Below are 23,677 nucleotides of genomic sequence, written 5' to 3'. Positions count from 1 at the left end.
CCCCTTCGGCTGGCTCCTCCCCGGATTGACCCCTTGAAACATGCCCGTTTCCTCGAGGTCTCCATCAGGGATTTGCAATCTTTTGATCACGACAGGCGAGATCAGGTTCAGGCCGGCCCCACCGTCAATCAAGATCTTGTTCACCCTGAGGTTGCGTATCGTAGGTGAGACCAACAATGGCAAACACCCGACCGTGGTAGTGCGGTCAGGGTGGTCCTCGGCGTCAATGATGAGGGGCGTGCTGGACCACTTCAACGGCTTCTGAGCATCGAACGACGGCTCCACTGCTGTAATCTCACGCGCCCACTGCTTGAGCTGGCGGTGAGAGGTATGCAGCGAGGCGCCGCCATCGACGCACATGGCCTCCGTAGCCTTCTGGGACCCTTGCTCACCAGACTCATCGTCCTCGTTGTGATCATCGTCTTCTTGTTTCTTGTCACGGCCCCGGGCGGGCCTCTCTTGCTGGTTGTCCTTGCCGGGGCGGCTTCCTTGGCCGCCATGCTTCTTGCCGGATCCCTCAGCACCGTCCTGGTCCTTTTCCTTGTCCCGCCTCTCGTACTCAGCTTTTTGCTTCTCAACAAGCAGCTCGACTTGTCGGCAGTTCTGGAGGTCGTGGCCCTTGGTGCGGTGGATCTTGCAGTATTGCTTGCTGGAGCTTCCTGGCTTGTCGGTAGCTGCCAAGGCCCGGCAGGCGGCGCACTCGGCAATCTCCTTGCCGGGGGCGTCTGCCTTGACCTTCTTGCCGGCACCGGTGTCATCAGATCCCTCAACGGCAAGCACGGCCTTGCCTTTGCGTTTCCTGTTGCGACGCCGGCCCTTCTTCGTCGGGGTGGCGGTGTCTTCATCGGTAGAGTCGGTTTCCACACCGGCGTCTTCGCCGGGGTACTTCCTTCCCTCTTCAGCCCTGGCGCACCTGTCGACCAAAACGTAGAGCTCGGCCACATCCTTAACCTTGGTCATCGCCAGCTCTTCGCGCATCTTGCGGTTGCGCATGTTCTGGTGGAACGCACTGATCACAGCGGCGGGATGAACGTCGGGGATGTTGTACTGCACCCGGCTGAATCTCTGGATGTACTTGCGCAGGGTTTCCCCTTCCTTCTGGGGAATGATATGCAGATCACTGGCCTGGCCATGAGCTTGGTGGCCTCCTGTGAAGGCGCCAACGAACTCATGGCACAGATCCGACCAAGAAGAAATGGAATCCACCGGCAAGTGCATCAACCAAGACATCACTTTGGGCTTCAGCGCCAGCGGGAAATAGTTGGCAAGCACCTTGTCGTCGCGAGCTCCAGCAGCCTGCATTGTGATGGTGTAGATGCTGAGGAACTCGGATGGATGGGTCTTGCCAGTGTACTCCTCGCCGACGTCGGGCTTGAACGGGCAGTGGGATGGCCACTGGAACTGCCGCAGCTCAATGGTAAAGGCCGGGCAGCCCACCTTGTAAGGTAGGCCGCCGGAGCCCCCCGGTGCCGGGTGGTCCATAGCGGGTCCCGCCCGCTTGTCCGACTGGCAGCGCGTTTCGCGCCGGCGCTCGACGGTGGTTCAAGCGTCTTCGTGAGCTCGTTCCCGAAGGACCTGCCGCTGGTCGCGGAGGGTCCGCGGGTCGGACGACGGTATAGAGATGTTATCACAAGCGTAGTCACGATAGCTCCCCAGGTCCTCCCAGCGCCAGCATATGGTGGCTCGGTGGAGCGCCGACCCGAGGGCCCCGCCGGTCGCGGATCGTCTTTGTTGGTGACGGCGACGAGGCTCTGGATGGTGGCCCTCCACTCGTCGAGCTTCTCCGCAGCAGGAGGGAAGTCGAGGAGCAGCTACGCGCGCGCCAAAGCTTCTGCTGGCGTGGGCGGCGGTGACAGCTGCGTGGATCGCGGCGCGCTTCGACTTCTAACTACATTAGAAGGAGCTCCGTTACGACCCAGCGGCTGCGTGCCATTTTCGCCAGCACTTCGGCGGGCGTGCTGAACCCCTTCATCTTGCGGATGACGCACAGGGCTCTTCCCACGGCGGTGCCCAGGGTCACCAACGTGGTGACGCTGCTCGGCGCGCACACCATGGGAAGAGCGCGCAGTGGTCGCCGGTGTGGGCGTCTTGGAGGTCGCTGCGCCGCCCGGAGGTGGCACAACGACACCCTAGAGGGCCCCGCGCCGCCTGCGGGGGCCCCAGCTCCGTCTTTGGATCTGGCGACGTGCGGCCAGTCGTCTGGCGCGCGAACGACGCCGCTCGCCAGGCTCTGACTGCCAGGGCGATGCTGGTGCTCGCGGACCGCGACCCGGGTCCTGTCCGCGACCGGTCCCCTGCTCGTCCGCATCGGCACTGGCCGTTCGGCTCCCAACGAGCCGATCGCCGGGCCCGTCTTCTTCTTAGGAGCCATGGCGACGAAGAACTGCTAGGCTAACTACTAGACCAGATTCTCACAATTGCGCCCCCTACCTGGCGCACCAAAGATGTCGGGGAAATGACACCCATGGGATCACAAGAATCCCTACTACGGTTGCCGGGGCGCAGGGTTGCGAGAAGAGCAGGATTAGTAACCAGCACAAGGATCGTTTACCCAGGTTCGGGCCGCGAGGATGCGTAAAACCCTAGTCCTGCTTTGGTGGGTGTATTTTAGAGAGTTCTTGAGCTCTCGAACTAGCTGTGGTGAGTGCGTGGTTCGAAAGAGCCGAATCCTTCTCCAGTATGCCATGGGCCTCCTTTTATAGTCGAAAGGGGCTGCCACAGTGGCACACAGGAGGTGGAAAGGCGCACAGTGTTATGAGCTTATCGCTCGTATTACAGGACAAGACGCATTTAATGCGTAGCTTAGGTGTCCCCTTGCTTTATCGGGGATGGGGGCGAGGCCCGTCCCGTCCGTCGCTGCTCCTCCTGGCTTCCACACGCGCCCTGGCCAGTGAGGCATGCGGTGCCATGTAGGCAGGCAGGTAGCTGAGGTGGCGCGGTGGTGGAGCCTTCACGAAGATCTGCATGCCACCACGCAGGCGCTTGACGAGTTGGCCCGGGAGCTGCATGTTGCCACGCAGGTGCCTGCTCAGCTGGTTGAGCTGGCAGCTGCATGCGAACGATGGTGGAAACTTGGTTGGTGCGGGCCTGGCGGTGGCCCTGCTGGCGTCCTTGGTGGGGTCTTGCCGGGTGGCCCGGCAAGGGTCTTGCCGTGGCGCGCTGTCGTCCCCGGCAAGGACCTTGCCGGGGGTCTAGTGGCCTTCCTCAGCAAGGATCTTGCCAAGGATCGTCGTCTTCTAATCCTCATCTGATCTTGAATATATGTCTTCACAAAGATCTGCATGCCACCACAGAGGTGCCTCCCGAGCCCTGGCCCCATGTGGATGACGGTGTTGGGGACCGTGGGCTCAAGGGTGGCTCACTCTGTTGGTGTGGGGCGAGCTGCCCCGGCAAGGGTCTCACCGGGGCTGTTGAGGCCCCCCCGGCAAGGGCCTTGCCGGGGGAACCTGCTTCGTCCCTCTGCTCTTTGTGGTCTTGGCCTTGGCGTTGCTCTGGTTATCTTGGGCTTTGGTTTTACCTTGGTTCACCTCCCCTGTTCTGGTTGGTGTGACCGTGGGCGTGGCTCCGACTGCCCGTGCACATGTAAAGGGGTACAAAGGTGCGCTCCTTCTTTTGTACACCGACATACGTTCTCTGGTGAAGATGTCTGCAAGTTGATCTTTCGAAGAGATAAACCTGATTTGTAGTAGCTTCTGTGCAACACGTACCCTCACAAAATGATAGTCAATCTCAATGTGTTTAGTCCGTGCATGGAACACCGGGTTTGATGACAGAAACGTAGCACCGATGTTGTCGCACCAAAGGACCGGGGGTGTGGCTGAGAAACTCCCAGCTCTCGAAGTAGAGACTCAATCCATATAAGTTTGGCAGACGCATTGGCAACCGACTTGTACTCGGCTTCTGTGCTGCTGCGAGAAACAATGGCTTGCTTGCGTGCACTCCAAGCGATCAAATTAGGACCCAAGAACACATCATATCCCCCCGTAGATCGCCTATCATCTGGACACCCAGCCCAATCAGCATCTGAGAATCCAGAAAGAACTCCGGAGGAACTGGGGCGCAGGTGGAGACCATAGGAGATAGTGAGACGCACATAACGCAGTATGCGCTTCACAGCAGATCAGTGCACATCAGTAGGCGCATGAAGATACTGGCACACCCTGTTAACCGCAAAAGAGAGACTAGGACGCGTGATCGTCAGATACTGCAGTCCACCAACAATACTCCTATACTCAGTCGCATCCTCAGGAGATAGAAGAGCAACGGCGGCAGCTGAAAGTCTGTCGGTGGAGGACATGGGCATAGGCGATGTCTTGCACTTGAGCATACCAGCACGGCGCAGGAGATCGAGAGAGTACTTCTTTTGGATGAGAGCCAAACTGCCACGTGACTGATGAGCGACTTCAATACCCAGGAAGAAGTGAAGTTGTCCCAAATCCTTAACTGCAAAATCTCGGCCAAGCGCAGTCACAAGAGCATCAGCAGCCGTCGGAGAGGAGCTGACCAGGACAATGCCATCCACGTACACAAGTAAGTACATGGTCACACTTGGTCGCTGAAACAAGAACAGTGAAGTATCAACCATCGAGGGAATGAAGCCATGAGTACGTAGAGCTGAAGCCAGGCGAGCATGCCAGCACGAGGCGTCTGCTTCAGTCCATAGAGAGCCTTCGTCAGGTGACAGAGATGATAAGGCTGAGTGTGATCGACAAATCTAGGTGGCTCCCTCATGTAAAACTGGTATGCGTCGGTGCTAAACAAACGGCTTTAACCCCTTTCCACGATGGCATTTGGAACCGTCGCCAAGTGAGTGTGGGCGATAGGGGGGTCCTTCCCACACGACCCAGAAACCGTCGGGGATATGCCCTCCTGGCACACACGCTCGGCAAAATAAGGTAGTGTGCGGCCAGCGAGCGCTCAAATACGGAAATACGTACAGCAGAGCTAAAAATACAATTATACGGCGAAATTGTTTTCGGTCGCAAGTACATCCCACACAGTCAGTCCCCGCTAAACGTTTCCGTTCGTATGTACATCCCACATAGTCGCTCCAAGGAAAACGTTTCCGTTCACAGGTACATCACACACAATTTTTCCTGTTAAGTCGTTTGTGATAGCGTTGCCATTGCACATGATATTAATAATTTTATCATTTGCGTTATTGAATGCATCACACACGGTGCGTAGAAGAAACTGTGTGGCAAAGGCTGTCCATCACACACACTTTTTATGTGGTAAACGTTTGCGCAAGGTGGCCTAACGCAAACAGTTTTCAAGAGAATGTCGTGTGTGCAGTGGAGATTGATCGCACACGTAGTGGATCCTAGAAACGTTTCTGATCTCCACGTATATCGCAGACGTTTCGCTTTCACAAACCGTGTGCAGTGTAATCCCTAATTTAAAAATCACATGTTTTGAATTTGAAAGTAGGCAAACACTTATTTCATATCCAACCATGTTTATTACAAATATAGGTTCAACCACGAATCCATAATTCGATGCACAGGTACATATACTGAAGAAATACAGAAGCAACAAGTAAAGAATGATGAACCACAGTTGTACTAAAGACTGTAAAGAGAGAGGCAAAAGACATTCTGGTTGCTGGAGAAGGTGAAGCGGAATGCCCATATTGTGCCCTCCTCCATGCGTAATGCGCGCACGACTCTAGGCCAACCCCTTGTGATGGCTCCCCATCCATCCTTCATTGTCTTCATTAGGACTTCTCGATGCTCATTGTAGTCTCGATGAAATACTTTAATCTTCATTGCGTGTCCACCAATCATGTACTTTGCGAGGTAATCTTGAGTGAACTGCTTCGGGAACCACTAGGAACGAAAAAGATTCAAACATTGTTGTCTAACAACTCATTATGGGCAGTAAAAAGAGAAGGCTGCAAAGTTTGTAGTTACCATCCTACATCTCACTGTTGTGTTGGATAGAGCATAAACAAATAATTTGCTTGCCACCATTCATATCTTTTTGCTAATAATCCTTATCAGTTTCCTCACTTGATACTTGTTCATCAATATCTCATTGCCCCATACGCAAAAAGGGTCGATGCATGGATCCTTGCCAAGGGCATATGTACCTACAAGCAACAAGTCAATATTAGAAACTAACTAGTGTCCAGGCCTGGATCTATATGCACTACATTATGGAACGACGGGGGGAGTACAAGCCGAGGGATGAAGCTAACCTCAGCGGAAAATGGTGGTCACTCCCGTTGTTGTCCTGCATAAGTAGTGGAAAGGCATGATAAGTACAGCAATCTTAACATCAAAAAAATATAGCAAAGGTAAACAACATCATCTCCAAATGATAGCTTGAATGTGTTGGTTTCAGCATGCTGTTAAAGCAGATATAATGTAACATCCGAAATTTTCAATTTGGAATGTTATACATAGGTCATACATGCATACCATATTTTATCGCATTTCGTTTCGCGATCCTCGAAATTCTAAGCAACTCAAGGACCCACGGAGAGAGTTGGGGATTTCACGTTCTTCATATTTGAATTTTTTCTCAAATATTGAAACAGGGATCACTTTGGTTTAATTATTATTTTTCTCTCCAAAAATATTTCATATTAAAATATATGAGAGGAGATAATATGACTTCTCCAACGTAAATGAAATATTGGAGGAAAAAATATTAAAATAAAATAAATAATATTTTTGGACTTCTATTGCTATTTTATTTGAACTAGGAAAAATATGTGTTTTTCAAAATTGCATTAGACGCCCAAATAAATGTTCACTTTCTCCGAAATATTATTAGAGGACCATGAAAATTTATTTCAGGATTTTTGGAGTCCGCTAAGTATTTCTTTCGTTAGTTTTTCTACGTCGGGTTTTATAAAAAAAAGTGAACCGACCTAACCGGGCCGTGTCCGACTAGGACTCCTGGCCCGGCCGGCCTTTATAAGCCGGGAGGCCCGACCCTGCCAAACCCTAGCCCCACCAGCCGTCCTGCGCCGCCGCCTTCCGCCGCCGCCGCGCGCAGCCGCTCGCCGCCGCCCCGTTCGGCCGTCGACACCCGCCGCCGCCGCTCGCCGCCGGAGCCGCCGTCCGCCGCCGGACCCGATCTCGCCGGAGGTATAGCTGCCGCCGCTGGTTTTCGTGAGAAAACCGTTCGGTTTTTTTAGAAACCCTAGTTCATTTTTTTAGATCGGTTCGTTCGGTTTTTCTCGGTTGGGTTATTTAGCGGACGTTCGTCCGTACGTTTGTGTTAACAAACGCTGTTCATCCGTTAGCGGAAAATAGCGAGCGTTCGTTCGTTAGCCTGTTCGTCAATTTTTCTTTTTCCAGGGTTTTTCCACGATTATTTTCGATCGTGATTTCTGCCCTGATCTTCGTTTTAGTTTATCTTTTCACTCGTTTATCCAAATCAGGTGAAACAAGCGCCTAGATCTTCGCCTCGAAGTCCTCTTTCTCTTTAACCAACTTGAACAAGATTTTGGTATTGTAAAATTTGACTTTAGTCTAGATTAGTAAACATATCTTGTTTCTTTCGTGGTTTGAGTTTCGTTGCTCCGTTTGATTTGATTCTTTTTGCAAACCGGAGTTCTTCAGTTGAAATTTCTGGTTAGATCTTCTTATTTGAGTTTTACCCATGCATCTTTGCTTGAGTGCTTATGTATGCTATTGTTTGTTTGCGATAGAATTCCCTGAGTGCGAAGCGTGCTACTATGAGTCACTAGGTTTTGCCAATCTTCAGCAAGGCAAGTAACACATTGATCATACTCTTTTCATACCCAGTTTTTATGCATTAGTTACAATCCTCAAACATTGCATTGTTAGGATGTGATTAACTTGTGGGTATTGTGAAGTAGATGATGAGGTAGAACCTATTACCTGTTTTATTATCAAACCCCTGGGAGTTACTTCTACGTTATGCTTATATTGCTATGCTATGCTCGTAGACGTGGATTGGGTTTGAGTGTATCCATGACAGATGTGAGTTCGTTAATTAATGGTTCGATTTAAGGTGGCAACTTTAACACACATCTAGGTGGATTGTTGGTTTTGGGCACCTGGGTTATACCAGTGTTGTCCTAGGAGATCCCGGGGTTATACCGTGTGATCCTCCTATGGTCCGCCACCCAGGCTCAAAGGGATCATAAGATTATTCATGCTAGAAACTTCCGTGTGCAGCCACAAGCTATTATGGGCTCTAGCATAGTTGAGTATGTTGCATGACCTCTTCCAGTGGTAGGCTAGCAGATGTAGGGGATGTAGGTTGGTACTGTCTACCCGGGGTTAGACTTAATGCTTCTGAAAGACTGTGTCTCGGTCATCCGTTTCTCAAACACCATGTAGTGCGAGAAAACCAACGGAGGAGATCGAGTCTTGTGGGGAAAAGTGCGCAAACCTCTGCAGAGTGTACAAACTAATCATGGTGAGCCGTGTCCCCGGTTATGGACAACTTGAGTATCTGGTACTTGAATTATTGATTTGATCTCATCACTCTAAACTAATTTGTTGGGTTGTTAACGATTACTTTTAATTGGGATTGAGATGGGGGTACCATTCTCAATGTTTCAACCACCATGATAGTTAAATAAAATATATTCCTTTGTTGTAGGGAAAAAATAGCTTTTCGCAAAACAATATAACCATAGAGCCTCCACCAGCCATATATGCATGTAGTGATAGCATTTATCCGTTCATTGCTCTACTGTGTTATATTGCCAGCATATTCCATGTGCTGACCCATTTTCGGGCTGCAACGTATCATGTTGCAGACTTTTCAGACGACGAGTAAGGTGCCATAGGTCGTTTTTCATGCACTCAGCTATGCCGTTGGAGTTGATGGACTCACTTTATCTTTCAAGCCTTCCGCTGTTATCTTATTTAGATGGCCTTAAGCCATATTCTTTGTAATAAGTTCTCTCTTGAGACATTCGATGTAATAAGTGTGTGATTGCTACTCTGTTATAAATCCTTCGAGTACTGTGTGTGTCAGCATTACCGATCCAGGGTTGACACTGAACACAGAGATTTGACTGTCTGAGGTCGGATCGCTACAAGATGGTATCAGAGCACACGCTGACTGTAGGACACGACCACTAAGATGAGCCATATGACACTCTTCTCTACTCATTTCTGACTCCTCTCCATTTTCTACTCTTTAGGATGGCGGACTCGAGGAACAAGTTTGCACAACCGGATGAAGACACACCTTTTGGACGACACTTGAAGGAAGTCATTAGGTACCTGAACATCGGAATACCAAGCTTCACCGGGACCTAAACCACCACTTTACCAGAAGAAGAGCGATGGATGATCCGAGTTCAAGTTCCCGGAAGGACATTCACGCCAGTCACTGAGCCCATAGAGTTTTCTTTTGATGCACCAACCTGGAGTTTAGGTAAGAGCATGGCAGCCCACATCGCCATGGGACGCATCGACGAAGTTTATCACAAGGATCTTAAGGACACTATCTACCAGATATGTGGGCGCCGAGATGAGCAATGGGAGATAGTTAGCACTAGGAGGGACAGGTCCATTGCAACATTCATCCAGGAGTTAAACCAACACATTCGACGCCAGGAGAATCAGATGTGCGCAGGCATGATAGACCTAAAGAAGGCAATGACCAGGATTTCAGAGCTAGAAGAGGAACTCAAGTCTACATGCGATGGATACGAGGAGGAAATCGCAATACTAGTGGAGAAGAATGACGACCTGATAAGAAAGATAGGAGTATTCCCGGGAGACCCCGCGCCAGGAGGAGAAGACGACGAACCTAAGGAAATACGTTCTGAAGACTACATCATCATCGACGACACCGACTCCGACCCCGATGATAGGGATGATGATTATGAAGACGAAGCTGGAGCGGATATCATGGAGTCTTCCACCAATCAAAATTTCTGGAATGACCACCATATGATTAGTAGTATTCCCCCATGTATATAGTAGTAGTCCGAGCACTCTTGTAACGATAGTTCTAGACCGATTGTATGCCCTTGCTTGATTGATTGAGTGATATGATATGATTGTGTTTGTCTCATGTGCATATGGGTAGTGCTTTCTCACTAGACCTCATTCTATTCTAATCTCTCCCCTCTAAAACCCATCAGATGCCTCCGAGACGTGACACCAGACTTGTCTTCCCATCTGAGATCACCCAGTTGATCCAGCAGCAGAATGCCTTGATGCAGATATTAGTCCAGAACCAAGGCAACAACAACAACAACAACCCGCCACCACCACCTCCAGTTGACAACTTAGCCCGTTTTCTGAGGTTGCAGCCACCGGTGTTCTCCAGTAGCACCGAGCCAATAGTTGCGGATGACTGGCTACACAGGATTGGGAGGGAGTTGACCACCGCAGGTTGCACAGATGCAAAGAAGGTGCATTTTGCCGCACATCAGTTGGATGGACCAGTAGCCTCATGGTGGGAGAATTACACAGCCACCTTCCCTATAGCCAACGTCACTTGGGATCAGTTCCAGCAAGCATTCTGCACTGCACATGTCTCAACTGGAGCTATGAACATGAAGAAGCGTGAGTTTCGCAACTTACGCCAGGGAAATCGTACTGTGGCTCAGTACGTAGATGAGTTTAGTAAGTTAGCTCGCTATGCCCCTGATGATGTGGCCACAGATGCCGCGAAGCAGGAGAAGTTTATGGAAGGGTTGAATGATGAGATGAGCATGCAGTTGATGGTAGCGACATTCACTAATTATCAGGAGTTGGTAGACAAGGCTCTTATGATTGAAGGGAAGCAGCAGCAGATGGAGAGCCGCAAGAAGAAGTATGGACAAGGAAAGTATAATCCTGGAGCTCAGCAGAAGCCTCATTTCACCCCGAACTTGGGGGGATTTACCCATAACCATGGAGGCCATACCCACAATGGAGGTAGTTCGCATAACCACAGTGGCCCCAAGAATGGAAACGGGAATGGAGCAAGCAGCAATCAGAACCGCTCTAACCCAGCCACACCCGCCAAGAAGGATCAAAGTCACATTACCTATTTCAAGTGCGGGAAGACTGGGCACTACGCCAATGATTGTCCAGAATTGAAGAACGGATATGGCAATGGAAGTGCTGGGAAGAAGCCCAACCCTTTCAAAAGGGGACAAGTGATCCACGTGAACGTGGAGGAGGTTGAAGAGCAGCCAGATGCAGTTATCGGTAAGTTTTTGGTTAAGTCATTTACCGCTCTTGTTTTATTTGATACTGGTGCATCGCATTCATACATTTCAAGGGGATTTGTGGACAAGTTTAAGTTACCCACCGTAGGCCTTAGGACACCCTTGTTAGTAAGCTCACCAGGTGCAGAGTATATGGCCAGCCGATGGTGCGATCGGATACCCTTAACCATTGGTAGCCAGGTTTTCCCCTCAGAACTAATAATTTTGGAGTCACAAGGATTGGATGTAATACTAGGAATGGATTGGTTATCGAAGTATGGTGGAAATATTGACTGTGCTAGTAGGTCCATTCTACTCACCACCCCGGAGGGAAAAAGAATCAAGTATGTTTCGAGGCATGCACCGAGGAGGGCCCAAGTAAATGCTCTCATGGGAGTTGTTTAGGAGGAAGTGCCCGTAGTGAAGGATTACCCAAATGTTTTTCCAGAGGAGTTACCCGGTATGCCGCCAGATCGAGATATCGAGTTTTTGATAGAACTATTGCCAGGCACTGGACCAATATCGAAGAGACCATACCGAATGCCCGGAAATGATCTGGAGGAGATTAAGAAGCAAATTAAGGAGTTATTGGAGAAAGGTTACATTCAAAGAAGTTCATCACCATGGGGAGCCCAGTGCTCTTGGTTGAGAAGAAGGATGGATCATTAAGGATGGTTGTTGATTATCGTGCGTTGAACGAAGTCACGATCAAGAACAAGTACCCACTGCCGATGATCAATGATTTGTTTGACCAGCTGCAAGGAGCTAAAGTGTTTTTGAAGATCGATCTGTGATCAGGATACCACCAGCTGAAGATTCGAGAACAGGATATACCTAAGACCGCTTTCACCACAAGGTATGGGCTATATGAGTACACGGTTATGTCATCTGGATTGACTAATGCCCCTGCCTACTTTATGAGCATGATGAACAAGGTATTCATGGAGTTCTTGGATAAGTTTGTTGTGGTGTTCATTGATGATATTTTGGTATACTTGAAGAATGAAGAGGAACACAAGGAGCATTTGCGTTTGGTTCTTGAGAAGCTCAGGGAACATCAGTTATATGCCAAGTTCAGCAAGTGTGAGTTTTGGTTGAAGGAAGTTGGATTCCTTGGACATGTTATATCAGGAGAGGGTATAGCAGTGGACCCCACCAAGGTTCAGTCTGTCACAGAGTGGTTTAACCAACTTGAACAAGATTTTGGTATTGTAAAATTTGACTTTAGTCCAGATTAGTAAACGGATCTTGTTTCTTTTGTGGTTTGAGTTTTGTTGCTCCGTTTGATTTGATTCTTTTTGCAAACTGGAGTTCTTCAGTTGAACTTTCTGGTTAGATCTTCTTATTTGAGTTTTACCCATGCATCTTTGCTTGAGTGCTTATGTATGCTATTGTTTGTTTGCGATAGAATTCCCTGAGTGCGAAGCGTGCTACTATGAGTCACTAGGTTTTGCCAATCTTCAGCAAGGCAAGTAACACATTGATCATACTCTTTTCATACCCAATTTTTATGCATTAGTTACAATCCTCAAACATTGCATTGTTAGGATGTGATTAACTTGTGGGTATTGTGAAGTAGATGATGAGGTAGAACCTATTACCTGTTTTATTATCAAACCCCTGGGAGTTACTTCTACGTTATGCTTATATTGCTATGCTATGCTCGTAGACGTGGATTGGGTTTGAGTGTATCCATGACAGATGTGAGTTCGTTAATTAATGGTTCGATTTAAGGTGGCAACTTTAACACACATCTGGGTGGATTGTTGGTTTTGGGCACCTGGGTTATACCAGTGTTGTCCTAGGAGATCCCGGGGTTATACCGTGTGATCCTCTATGGTCCGCCACCCAGGCTCAAAGGGATCATAAGATTATTCATGCTAGAAACTTCCGTGTGCATCCACAAGCTATTATGGGCTCTAGCATAGTTGAGTATGTTGCATGACCTCTTCCATTGGTAGGCTAGCATATGTAGGGGATGTAGGTTGGTACTGTCTACCCGGGGTTAGAGTTAATGCTTCTGAAAGACTGTGTCTCGGTGATCCGTTTCTCAAACACCATGTAGTGCGAGAAAACCAACGGAGGAGATCGAGTCTTGTGGGGAAAAGTGCGCAAAGCTCTCGAGAGTGTACAAACTAATCATGGTTAGCCGTGTCCCCGGTTATGGACAACTTGAGTATCTGGTACTTGAATTATTGATTTGATCTCATCACTCTAAACTAATTTGTTGGGTTGTTAACAATTACTTTTAATTGAGATTGAGATGGGGGTACCATTCTCAATGTTTCAACCACCATGATAGTTAAATAAAACATATTCCTTTGTTGTAGGAAAAAATTGGCTTTTCGCAAAACAATATAACCATAGAGCCTCCACCAGCCATATATGCATGTAGTGGTAGCATTTATCTGTTCATTGCTCTACTGTGTTATATTGCCAGCACATTCCATGTGCTGACCCGTTTTCGGGCTGCAACGTACCATGTTGCAGACTTTTCAGACGAAGAGTAAGGTGCCATAGGTCGTTTTTCATGCACTCAGCTATGCTGTTGGAGTTGATGGATTCACTTTATCTTCCAAGCCTTCCACTATTATCTTATTTAGATGGCCTTAAGCCATATTTATTGTAATAAGTTCTCTTTTGAGACATTCGATGTAATAAGTGTGTGATTGCTACTCTGTTATAAATCCTTCGAGTACTGTGTGTGTCAGCATTACCGATCCAGGGATGACACTGAACACAGAGATTTAACCGTCTGAGGTCGGATCGCTACATATAAAATGGAAGGCAATGTTACCGACAGCAGGCTTAACAGCCATCAAATATTGCAATTCAAACTGGTATTGTTGAAAATGAATAGAACGTAGGTAATGCTTAAACATCACACTGGATAAATGTGTAAAACTGAAATAAAGGGCATGTGTTAACTACACCAGGAATAACTGGAACCAAATATAGCCGTTCAAACTGTATTGATGTAGTCGAGCGGCACAATTCCGACTTGCACATAATGAACAACACATTGTGAATGACTGAAATAAACAAGGCATAAATGACCAGTATAACAACCAAATATAGCCATTCAAAACTGGACAGAGTCTCACTGCAACCAACCTAACAAGCAAATACAGATAAACAGGGCATATGCTTGAAAATTGGACAAATGCTCACTGCAACCAACCTAACAAGCAGATAAAGATAAACAAGGCATCTTCTTGATAACTGGACAAATGCTAAAAAAGCAACCTAAAACTAAATATAGATAAACAAGGCATCTTCTTGATAATGGATAGATGCTAAAAAAAGCAACCTAACAACCAAATATAGATAAACAAGGCATCTGCTTGATAACTGGACAAATACTCACTGCAACCAAACTAAGAACCAAATACAGATAAACAAGGCATCTGCTCTATAACTGGAAAAATGCTCACTCCAACCGACCTAACAACCAAATACAGATAAACAAGGCATCTACTCACTATAAACAACCAAATATAGCCATTCGTGAAACTGAAGTGGACAATTCATACTTAAACATCACATAGACCTATTGAACAATACATTTTTGCATAACTGAAATAATTAAACATGGCACAGTTAAAGCACCGCACGGCAAATGCTACTACAACAAAGGGTACGGGTTGGCAAGCTAGAAAAGGTAAGATTTGCTGATAGAATGTTGCCTCACATTTCATGGACGGGATCCTTCCAGTTGGAAGAGCACAGACCCATGGTGCACTCTCTGATGTCACAGATGGGCTGTTTCACCTTGGAAGAACCTTCGTGGGTGCCCTCCTCGTGGTCGTGGTCGTGGTCGATAAGATCTGGCTTGGTAATTGAGGATCCCAAGCCGCCGTCGTAGAACATGTCCTTCAGAAGTGACAAAATGGGCTCGATGGCGTATAAAGCTCGCAAATCCTTGACCGCTTGGTGGAGGAGATCAGTGGCAGGGCCATCGAGGAGATCAGCGGCAGGGCCTTCAAAGAGATCGACGGTGGTTGAACCAGAGGGGTTGGGGATGGACCACTTAACCCGTGACATGGCCCGCGTGAAGCCGTCGGAGTGGGCGAGCTTGATGTCGTAGCCAGCTTTCCCGAGATACAGTAATACGCTAGCCCGCTGACATGAAGCCTTCGGCATGGCAACATAGTCAACGCCTTCGCCGGCTTCCACGACGACGTGTTTCTCCGGGATCGACAGGTCGGGGCGAACAGCGGCCACCTCGCCAACGTCCGCCGGAGAGGCCATGATAAACCTCTTCTTGGCCGAACGCTCGTCGGGCTCCCCGAGATACGTGGTCGAGCTTAGGCTGCGACATTCTGGAGCAGGGGATGTGGATCTGGCAGGGAGGGAGACCGCAGGCCTCATCTAAAAACTCAGGGGAGTGGGGCGACGGTATGGGAATCGCCGGGTAACCTGAACTTTATTATCTAAGCTAGGAGGAACGGGCAGACCGGCAGGGTTGGCGGCGGCACCGGCGGCGGCCGCGAGCTAGGGTTTGAGGGGGGAGGGGGTGGGTGGGGGACTGTGGAGGGGGGTGGTGTTTGAGGATACGCCGCAGCTACTGAAAATTTTAGTAATGGTGGGTGGAGATGGTGGTGGACGAGGGAGGGCGACGGTTCGAATGCCTCGGCTACTGCAATTTTACTATAAGGTCGGTGCTGGAGGAGTGTGGGCGACAGTTGAAGTATGGCGGCTACTAAAATTTGGGTATAGGAATTGATGCGGGGCGGGAGTGCCCAAGATCGCGCACGGTCCAATAACAATATGCGTGTATGATAATAAGGAAAAGTGGCGCGGATCCACCGATTTTTGCAACGCTCAAGGCGGGTAGTTTGTTTTTTATATTTCTAGCTAGGTGGTCTATCGCACACGGTTCATCCTAATTTCCAAATAAACTTACCCGCCTTTAGCTTGCACATGTGGTGGTTTTACAGCGCACTTGCATCGCACACGGTTAAGCCAGTACCTCCACCCTTTGCTCGCGCTTGCGCGGTCGTGGTGATTTTAGCGCACTTGCATCGCACACGGTTGAGCTAGTACCTCCACCTTAATTTGCTCGCGTTTGCGTGGACGTGGTGATTTCAGCGCACTTCCATCGCACACGGTTGAGCCAGTACCTCCACCTTAATTTGCTCGCGCTTGCGTGGTCGTGGTGATTTCAGCACACTTGCATCACACACGATTGAGCCAGTACCTCCACCTTAATTTGCTCGCGCTTGCACGGTCGTGGTGATTCACATCGCACTTGTATCGCACACGGTTAAGATATTATACCCCATGTTGAAAGGATCGAGAAGAAGTGTCTGGGGGGGGGGTGAATAGACTCTTAGCAAGAAAAGTTGCAGTTTTTAAATTCTCTAAGTTGAAGTGGAGTTTTAGCACAAGTTCAAACATTCACAATACATATCAAGCAAGCATGACAAGAGTATATGAGCAGCGGAAAGTAAATCATGCAAGTTGCAAGAATGTAAAGGGATGGGATTGGAGTGTGCAAACGCAATTGGAGACACGGAGATTTTTTATCCGTGGTTCCGATAGGTGGTGCTATCGTACATCCACGTTGATGGAGACTTCAACCCACGAAGGGTAACGGTTGCACGAGTCCACGGAGGGCTCCACCCACGAAGGGTCCACGAAGAAGCAACCTTGTCTATCCCACCATGGCCATCGCCCACGAAGGACTTGCCTCACTAGGGTAGATCTTCACGAAGTAGGCAATCTCCTTGCCTGTACAAACTCCTTGGTTCAACTCCACAATCTTGACGGAGGCTCCCAAGTGACACCTAACCAATCTAGGAGCACCACTCTCCAAGAGGTAATAGATGGTGTGTTGATGATGAACTCCTTGCTCTTGTGCTTCAAATGATAGTCTCCGCAACACTCAACTCTCTCTCATAGGATAGGATTTGGTAGAAAGATGATTTGAGTGGAAAGCAACTTGGGAAAGGCTAGAGGTCAAGATTTATGTGGTTGGAATGGATTATCTTGACCTCAACACAAGTGTAGGTGGTTCTCTCTCAGAAAATGTATGTTGGAAGTGTAGGCATGGTCTGATGGCTCTCTCCACGAATGAAGAGTGGGTGGAGGGGTATATATAGCCTCCACACAAGGTCTAACCATTACACACAAATCACCAAACTCGGTGGGACCGAATCAGAAAACTCGGTCGGACCGATTTGGTTCATAATGTGACCGTTAGGCATTTTGGTGGGACCGATATGTCAACTCGGTGGGACCGATGTGCTAGGGTTAGGGTAAAGCCTTATCACGGTTGAACCGATTACACAAATCCAGTGGGACCGATTTGGGTAATAAGCACAATAGCGAGTTGGCCAAGAAAACTCGGTGGTACCGATTTCATATTTCGGTGAGACCGAAATTAATGCAATAGACAACAGAGAGTTTGCAAGCCCATCTCGGTGAGACCGAGATCCCATCGCTGAGACCGAATTGATTAGGGTTTCTGGAGTGGCTATGTCAAGTGAACTCGATGGCGCCGGATAGAAAGTTTCGGTGGGGCCTAGTTTAACTTTTTAGTTTTGGGACATATGTGGATGTGAGAAAGTGGTTGAGGGCTTTGGAGCATATCACTAAGCACTTTGAGCAAGCAAGCCATTAAGCAGCACCTCATCCCCTCTTAATAGTATCGGCTTTCCTATGGACTCAATGTGATCTTGGATCACTAAAATGAAAAAGTAGAGTCCCGAGCATTGAGCTTGAGCCAATCCTTTGTCTTTATCATCTTAAAGGGGTTCCACATCCTCTTGTCCATGCCACTCCATTATTGAACTTATCTGAAACATACTAGATGAAAGCATTAGTCCAACAAGAGATATGTTGACATTAATTACCAAAATCACCCAGGGAGCACTTGTGCTTTCAATCTCCCCCTTTTTGGTAATTGATGACAACATACATCAAAGCTTTAGATAAAGATATAGAGAATAACAAGCAAAGCTTTGGAAAGACATGTAACATGCATATGCTCCCCCTATATGTATGCAATCATGTAAATATGGAATATATGAGCATATGAGTGCATAATCATGACAGAGCAAGCAATGAGTTACATGTATCTTGGCTATATGAATCAGAGCAAATGGTGTGAATATAGGAAATGTACCTTCATGCTCATGAGTCCTTCTTGCAAACAGTATGTACATCAGCAAGATATCCTCATGCACATGAGTGTGATACTTACCTTGTGGTCTTGAGTTGGCTTAGAAAGGGATGAACCTGAGTAAACAAGGTTAGATAACACAGATACATCTACTAGCCAGAGCAAACAAAAGGAACCACCAGAGTACCAAGATTGGGATGACATGTAGAGTGTGAACACTAGATACTCTATTATATATAGACATGTCCCCAAAGGTAAAGATATGCAATGAATTCGAAGATCTTCTTCCCTTAGATGTCTTGCTCCCCCTTAATCTTATATGGGATACTGGGAGAAGATAGGGAACAGAAAATCAGAGCAAAGAAAATACAAACAACATGAACATGTCTTTCCCCTCTAAAGACATGTGACTTCTCTCCTCTTGAACACCAAGCATTTGGGGTATCTTCTCTCCCCCTGTTTGAAGCAGTCTCTCCCCTTTTGAAGGTTTAATCTTTGATGTGAACTCTCTCTCCCCCTTTGACATCAATTTCCAAGAAGGAATCCTCTGGAGTGTGAGTCAAGATAGGTTTGGTCCTCGAGTCACAGAGCAAAGAAGCATATAAAATATGATGCTGGTAGAGGACAAGAATCATTGAGTGGAGCTGGAGCAAAAAGGAATGCAGGATAAAGTGGCAAGTTGTTTTGTCTGCAGTGAAATCGGTGGCACCGAGTTGTGTGCTTTGGTTGCACCGAAAGGATTTGGTTGGACCGAAAGCAACAGATCGGTGTGACCGAGTTCATCACAGAGAAAGCACTTGTCACCTCAGCTCACTAGGCAAATAAGATCTCACAAAGATTTGCAGGGAATTAAACGAAGAATTTGCAAGGAATTGGATGCAGGGAATGCAGAACAAAACAGAGAAAAGAAAATCTAGATGAAGTTTTTTTTATAAAGGAAGGGGAATAAATATGCAAAGGGCAAAATGCAAAGACTCAAAGGAACACTAGAGAACTTCATCTAGAATTGGGCGGTGACAAATTCACCTATGTTAGAGTATATTTACTAAGGAGTCAAGTGAGAACACTTGATCATAAGTCATGCTCATCATTTAAGCTCAAAATGGGGTTACCATTTTTTTTGTTTAAGCATTTGATGTATTCACATCTTGTTGAGTTGCTTTGATCCATGACTTGGAGTAAAGCTTCTCTAAGATGGAATGACATACCTTGGGTGGTGGTGTTGATCTTGATCATGTAGTTGAACTTGTGTGGGATGCTCAAGGTTGATGTAGCTCATCAAGAGTTGGGAGCACCACTTGTAATTTGAGTTCATCTACCTACATGGGTTAGTCTTGCAAGGAATAGCACTTGTGTATCCAAAATGACAATCATGAAACTTGATACCAAATGAAATTTGATATATAGAATTTGTCAAAGGATATGTTGAAGGTTTCGTGCTTCCTTGTCATCAACCACCGTATTGTAGCGACTTGGTGATGTAGAGATTGCTCAAGATGTGAGTGAGTTGCAATCTCATGGATTTAGATTCATCCAAGTACCTACAAGGGTTAGATACCATGCAAGGGTGCAAATATATCCAAGACATATGAATAGCATCATGAAGGAAATATCAAGGATTAGTCATAGGCTCACGCCTTGTGTCGTGGAATTGTCACGGCAGATGTCCTTAGTGTGAGGACTTAGTCGTGAGGCCAGCGCATCTATGTAGTAGCTTGAGAGGGGTTGGTTGGGATGAGATACACAGGGCGGATCAACGCACAAGACAAGGGTTTAGACAGCTTCGGGCCCCGGGAAACATCATCCGGTAACAACCCTACGTGCTGTTTGGGGCTAGGTCTCATTATGATCACGGGAGAGTCGCCGGTCCGGCTCTCGGTGTTTACCCCTAGAGATTATTTCTTGTTGCTTGTCCTCTTTGGGGTGCCCTGCCCCTCCTTATATAAGTTAGAGGGGCGGGTTACATGCGGAGTCCTAGTAGGACTAGGACTACTCTATCTTTTCTTACAAGTTAATTACAAGTCCGGGTCTTGCTTCTTCGTAAAGGAAATATTCGTCATCCTTTTCTTCTTAAGCCGGCCCACCATAACATGAGCCGGCCTTCTGGGCCTTGGGCCTACTCTTCTGTCTGACCCGCCGTCGGGGTCATCCATGAGTCGTCAGGCTTGTGAGTCGTCTGACAGTGAGCCGCCAGACCCGTGAGTTGCCAGTCCTCCGACGGGTCACGGTGAAGCGCCAAGTCCGGCCGGGTCATACCGCGGGGTATATCCCTGACATTAGCCCCCAGTTTAATTTGGATTTATCCATGTTAAACTAATCTGCAATATAATCACAAGAACAAATTTGACAGGTTGTGCTCCGGGTTAAATATTCTTTGTAAGCCGGCACTTGATCATCCTTAAGTCCTTGTCATCTTCCTTCTTGATATGTATCCATAATCTCATAGCAAATCTCTTTAGCAGATATGTTCAAATTTTGCAAATGCAAAAAATCCAGATACTTCCTTTGAAAAATCCGGGTCAACAGGCCAGCTTCAGAGTCAATTTGCTGACATTGGTCTCTTGTTGAGAAATATTGTAAGAGATAGTCCACTTGAGTCGGCTTTCATTGCTCTGACTTGACAAAAATATTGGTCTTTAAATATTCAACTTATATTCAGCCGGCTTAAAGATATAAAACTTGCCGGTTTATGAGTACCAAAATCGCCGGGTTATAAATAGATGATGCCAAGTCATAATTGTCGCCGACGCCGGTTTATGATTTTTGCAGACACCAGGTCAATCTGATTTACTCAAAACTGAGAATTTGAAGATATTTCTCCCTTATATCCATATTACCTGTAGCCCCCAAGGGCCGGTTTAATCAGCATGAATAAGCCGGGACTTATCACCATGGCTTTAAATAAAATCCAGTTGTGTAGCCCCCATGAGTCGGCTATAGTCATAGTAGTGTAGCCGGGTCATCCTAGAATTGTCTTGAATCGTTGCCAGGAGCAATTGGTAGCCCCCAAGGGCCGGCTCATTACGATGTGATGATTCGGGTCTTCAATGAAGTGATCAAAAGATGACTTTGCATTAGCCCCCAAGTGCCATGGTGCATGCTGGCAGTGACATGGGACTTGCATATTTGATGTAATCTCAACTTGAATAATGTAGCCCCCAAGTGCCGGGTTGTAAGCCTGCAGCGACTCGGGACTATTCCTTCCGTTGTAGAATAAATCATATCCATTGATAAAATAATTGCGCTGAAGCGACTTTGAAAACCTCAACCATAATATTAGTTTCTTATCTGTTGATAAGTAAATCCGGAGTTTAAATACCCGGCGGCTCTTGGCCGATGGCGATTTATTATGCCTCCATTGTAAGCCGGAAATTTTATAACCCGACAGCTTATAGCCTTTGAGAAAATCAAGAATTGATAATCCTTGTGAGACACCAATTTCCATCTATGATGATGGGCTTGAATTTAATCATTTATGTAAGTCATAGCTCTGTAAATCCTGCAGAGTTTAAACAACATATGCCCTGGCGACTTAACGTCAAAAACCAGGGCGGGTAACCACCCAAATGTAGTCTTATCCTGCACACAAGTAGATCACAAGAACCCTTGGCGGTTTACCACAGGGCGGGTCATAATATCTTACATATGACCACTGATGTGCAAAAAAGGAGTCACAGATAAGCCTGTTATGAATCATAACTTTGAAACATAATTATAATATCATACTTGTGATATTGGATTTCCATTGTTGGTTTATATGACCTGCAATATAAGGGTGATAACCCAATCTTTGATACGCGCATGATTCCAATGGCGCAATTCAAAACATACCGGCGGCTTAAAATCCATAGCCAGGGCCGGTTTAAACATAATCATGTATAAACAATATCATACCTGTGATATTGAATTGTACTGCCGGCTTATGATACCTGTGCAGTAAGTGTGATAACCCAATCCTTAGAAACCAATGCTTCCACATAGATGATGATTGTCATAAGCCGGCGACTTATCATCGAAAATCAAGCCGGGTTTAAATAGAAACCACTCATATACACTTTAGATGTGTTCAAAAGAGCTTCAAATAAAATCCCAAAAATTATTTGCAAAAGGAGACTTCAAAAATTTTGAGGCTTCTGATTCGAATACGATCAGAAAACCGTCCCAAAGGGGTTAAGCTAAGATTCGAATACGATCATATAGCCCCCAGTGGCTTTGGCGTTGCCGATCAAGAGGGTACCGACAACTATGTTCTCTTTGGTTCGAATACGACCTATGTTTGAACAGGAAGCCCCCAAATGACCTTGAGAGTTGTTTAACGACGCTGATTCAAATACGATCCACGTCGGTTCCCAAAGGGGGTTGAGCTATGGTTCAAATATGACCAAGAATCTCCCCAATGAGCTCGGCAGTGTGCCAATCAAAAGGGTATCGACAGCTATGTTCTCTTCGGTTCGAATACGACCTATGTTTGAACAGGAAGCCCCCTAGTGATCATGAGAATATTTAACGACTCTGATTCGAATACGATCAGGGTCACACCAAAAGGGTTAAGCTAAATTCGAATATGATCAGCTCCCAATGGTCATTCAAGCAGGGTACCTATATTTGAGTTGTGCTTTGTAACAAACTCTCTTTGGTCCCTTTAATTTTTCCTGAGAACTCAAACTTTGCGAGAGACAACCTCTTTTTGAACCGGAAATTTGTAAACCGGATATTGAGAGCTTCAAAGCTTTATAAGATATAAATTTACCTTGAGCCGGATCTTTGAACCGGATTTGAAAGCTTCAAAACTTTGCGGGAGAGAGATATCTCTTGAACCGGATTTTAAACCGGAATCTTTATTTTGAACCAACAATTTTCTGATGGCCTTTAAATTTTCATCAATATGGTAGCAGCCTCTGGAACCGGGTTATCATTCCCTCCAACGACCCGGGGTTCCCGAGTCATGTCACTGTCATTCCCTCCAACGACCCGGGGTTCCCGAGTCATGTCACTGTCATTCCCTCCAACGACCCGGGGTTCCTGAGTCATGTCACTGTAGCCCGAGTCTCAAGATGACTCGAGGAGTTGGCTTGAGATTCTCCATATTTAACCGTGATATAAACCGGCATAACTTGTATATCATTGGTGCTGATAACACGATGTGTATCCACAGAAGGTTGAGGTGACTGCGGCGGGTTATAAATGATCCCGTATGAGCCGTGTCAGCAACTCGGCCAATGGTTCCTTCCAACTGGCTATTTGAAGTTTAACCAAACTGTAGTGATGGCGACTTGTGCGCATGTCCATTGAGCCATCCGGTGCAGACAACGGTTGATAGTATATGATAATTTGCTTCCATTTTGTTGAAAGAAAACCGGGCTACCCAAGCTGTGACTTGCTCATACTCAATAAACAGCTCATGCAGA

This window comes from Triticum aestivum, chromosome 6D, assembly GCF_018294505.1.
Source record: "Triticum aestivum cultivar Chinese Spring chromosome 6D, IWGSC CS RefSeq v2.1, whole genome shotgun sequence".
Lineage (NCBI taxonomy): Eukaryota > Viridiplantae > Streptophyta > Magnoliopsida > Poales > Poaceae > Triticum > Triticum aestivum.
This window is presented reverse-complemented; position numbering follows the sequence as displayed.